This window comes from Bactrocera tryoni, chromosome 2 (assembly GCF_016617805.1).
Source record: "Bactrocera tryoni isolate S06 chromosome 2, CSIRO_BtryS06_freeze2, whole genome shotgun sequence".
NCBI classification, from domain to species: domain Eukaryota; kingdom Metazoa; phylum Arthropoda; class Insecta; order Diptera; family Tephritidae; genus Bactrocera; species Bactrocera tryoni.
In genome coordinates, this window is record NC_052500.1 from 19,640,924 (window position 1) to 19,645,307 (window position 4,384).

Consider the following 4,384-nt stretch of genomic DNA (forward strand, 5'->3'; position numbering starts at 1 on the left):
TCCGACAGCATGACCTAGCCAGCGTAGCCGCTATCTCTTAATTCGCTGAACTACAAGGTGCGTTCCAAAGTAAACAGGACTTTAAAAAAAGAACAGATCAAATGGTTTTTTCGGCAAAATCAATTTATTTTATGTCGAACGAGTGTTTTAGCTCGTTGGCCGGTATAGTCGCCAGTACGTCGGTGCAAACCTTTTGAATGGCCTCTACGTCTGCATAACACTTTCCTTTCATGGTCAAATGCATTTTTCCGAAAAGGAAGTAGTCGCAAGGTGCCATTTCAGGTGAATCCCGTGAGTCGTTAATGGTTAAAATGTCATTTTTGGTCAAATAATCGTTCTTCGAATGTTGGATTCTGAGCAATTTTTGGTCGTCAGTCAATTTGTGCGGAGAAAGCCGTGCACACACCTTTCGTAAGCCCAAATGTTCGATCAATGCAATAAATCGTTTTGGAGATGTTCAATTCCATTTCCATGACTTTCAATGATGATTTCGGCTGATTTTTGATGAATTCACGCACAGTTTGGATGGAATTTCCGCTGATCACAGATTTTGATTGGCCGACATGTTGATCATCATTTATGTCCTCACGACCAGTTTGAAAACTTTGAAACCACGCGTGCACTCTGCTACGAGATAGGCAATCATCACTTGCCATAAACTTGTTTCATCAATTTAAACGTTTCGGTAAAAGTTTTACCAATTTTGAAACAAAATTTAATGTTGGCTCTTTGCTCATATACATACTGACACTGAAAAGGCATTAACTTCACTTCCAAGCAATGAAATGTCATGAAATTCTCACTGGATAATCGATAAAGATATTAGATTCTAACGCACTAATCGACATATAGAAGGCGCCACCAGGGGCGCTAGATTCAAAATGTCCTGTTTACTTTGGAATGCACCTTGTATGTCGATCTCGTAGAGCTCATCGTTCTTTCCACTACGGTATTCGCCGTCGCCAATGCACAAAGGACGTTTTATGGCAGAACCTTTCTCTCGAAAAATCGGAATACCGACTCATCGGATTTTGTCATCGTCCATGCCTCTGCACCATGTAGCAGGACAGGAATGATGAGTGACTTGTACAATTTGGGATTTGTTCGTCAAGAGAGAACTTTATTTCTCAATTTTCTAATCAGTCCGACATAGCATCTGTTGGCAAGAGTTATTCTACGTTGGATTTCAAGGACACGACTTCGAAGTTATGATTTTCAACAGTGACGTTGGAGCCAAGTAATGTATGCAACGACTGTTTTCTTGAGGAGAGGAGATTCTTCGTCTTGCAGTCATTCACTACCAGAACAATTTGCTTCGCGTCTTTATTCAACCTGGAGAAAGCAGAACTAACGGCGCGGTTGTTACGGCCAAAGGTATCGATGTCAACGACAAAGCCAGCAGTTGTAAAATTTAGTAGATACCATCGTCATATTTTTACAGTTTTTTCAAAGCCAACACACAACTTTTTGAGATCTTATATGATATAGCATATGTCGTCTGATTGTCCGGAATTTGTTCCGAAATTGGAACGCTCAAAAAATAGAAAGTCTTCCATAGAAGAATTTGTATTTGATCGGTTAGTTTGCATGACAGCTACATCCTAAATGGTCCGAAATCGCTGATTCCGACCAGTGAGGAGATACTCAGTGAGAAAGTAATGCCATCTATATACATACAAAGTGAAAGCTCCATTAAACGGACGCTCTATTAAGCCGACATCACCACTAAACGTGCGTATTGACCGATCTCAACATTTTTTGATGTTATGGCCAATCTGTTAAAGGAACAGAAAGACTAACCTACCAGTCTCCGCTTATGGAAGATTTCGCTGTATATACATACATACTTTATAGGCTGTTACAAACTTAGTGGAAAACTTAATATTTTTAGGGTATAATAAATCCAAGGCCAAACCTAAAACAAATAAGTTTTGAAAAATGTTTTTTAACGTTTTATTTTGTTAGTAACTTAAATCGGTTCAAATGTCTGGCTAATCCCCATATACCTAATGTAATGATTTGTGACCTTCTTTTTTGTTGTAATCGATGCGAATTTTCCTCTAATGATGAATGTTGAGTTCATCTCCAACATTTTTATTATAAAATTTCATTTGTATTTGTGTATACCATAAGATATAGTGCATGCGTTTGATGCTATCCGCAGCAGCTGTTGTCTCGAGGAAGTCAAATCACTGCATTTACTAACACTCATACATTTATACATGCACAAATGTTTATACTCTCAGAAACCTATATAAATAGCAAATACAATTCACAAACACTAATTTCTATGTTTGTGTGGTCATAATTAAAGCTTGTTTGTTTGTACTGTTGCAACAAAACAACACAACGTGCAACATTGTACATTACAACGATTTGCTTACTTGACGCGCTGTGACCGTTGTAATGATGGCGATGACGTCCGCAAATCAAAGGTCTGCCCTTACAAATAGCTACACGTGTATGTATGTATATAAACATAACGTACACACACATACATATGTATTTATATGCACACATCCATATACTTATACATAGTGAACTGCCGCCGCTCAACCCAATTCAAACATAACCCGGCGTGACTATTAAAACTGGACGGCGGGCGCTGATGACGGCTAAGGCAGTAAATACTGCCAACAGCAACACCAGCAACATATGGTCAACATTGTAGACATTAATGAGCGAGCGTTGCGACCTGCACGTAGCGGCGAAGATAAACGAAATTACATGCGTCGCCATATTACATGAGTTTACAGTTACATAGATACATACTTGTATATATGTATGTCTGTTTGTATGTAAGCGGCTATTTTATGAGCGCTTGCAGCCTCATTGGGCCCAGTACAAACGTAATTTTAAAGGAAGGCAGCGCGAATCGGAATTAACATGCTCACTGTTCATTTGCTTACATTTTCATTTCACATTCATTTCAGCGCAAGCAAATGTAACCGTCAATTATGCAGTATATAGCCCTAAGTCCATCATACTTATATAGCATATACATAAGTATTTATATACATAAGTATTACATTATAAAATGCCTTTAAAAATATCTATTTCAAATCTAATGGCTTTCTGGTTTTATATGTGGCATAATTTCTTCCACTGCCCAGCCATTAAGCGCCGTCTGCTGGTGCGACTTTGGTAAATTGAAGGTCACCTCAATTGCTGTTTATATGTTTATTTATGCGCTCATTACTTACATACATAGCAAGCGTTTAATTTGAATTTAAGTCTAACGCGTGCACTTGAACTTTTCAGTTCATAAAATTTTAGCCTAGAAGTTAGTAACTCTGATTTACTTGCTCACTTGCCCTTTGAACTAACTATATTCGCATGCGATTAAAGTTAAGCACATGCCTTTTATAAATCATAAATCAGTTTCGGTAGTTTAGAGGTTACGCTCGGTCATTAAGTTACATTTTTTATTCGAACTTAAATTTCACGCTCATTATTCGTTAATTGAAATAAAATTATTATTATTAGTTTTTATTTAATTAAATAAGTTGGTGTGAAATATACCTGAGCTAGAGCAGTCTAATGTAGTAATGGAAATTTTCGCAAATTTCCAAAATTGTCGGATGTTCTGAAAATTTTTTTATGCCAAAACAATGTCTGTGTGATAGATTTTGCTGGCACAGAACGATATTTGTCGAATCCTATAGAAACTATGGAGGAAAAATTTTAAAATGTTAATGTTAATATAACGTGCTTTCAATAGGGACTCAACAAAAGTAGACTGATATCACTGACAGGATATTTTGATAAAGATATTTTTTCTTTTGACATTTCTCTTCAGTAAAGTTTGCCATTTCATTATGGAAAAATATACGATCCAACAAAGCGTCGAAATTTTTAAAATTTATTTCCAAAATTCGCAGTCAATGGCCTCAACTTTAAGAGCGCTACGCTCAATTTATGATCGTCATAATCGTTCTGTCAGATCTACAATTGAGCGTCTAGTAAAAAGATTTAAATCTACAGGCACAGTACAAAACGTTCCCGTGCCAGTGAAACAAAGAAGTGCCCGTGGCGTCGAGAATATTGCTGCCGCTAGCGCATCAATTGACGAAGACCCGGTCCAAACGTTACTGCTAATGGGAATCGCTACCGCTTAATGATAACCGAATATTTTCGGCCCGAATTAGATGATATTGACTTGGACAATATGTAGTTCCAAAACAATCGATTTATTGAATAGCAAGTTTGGCCCAGTCAATTTGCTGCCTCGGTCGTGCAATTTGACGCCGTTTAGACTACTTCCTGTGTCCAAGGTGACCATGCAAAAAAAATCGAGTTACATACATAATGGCATCAAATTAACTTTCACAAGAATAAAGAGTGTCATTGATAACCCAAACCGTTTTTTTATACCCTGAATAGG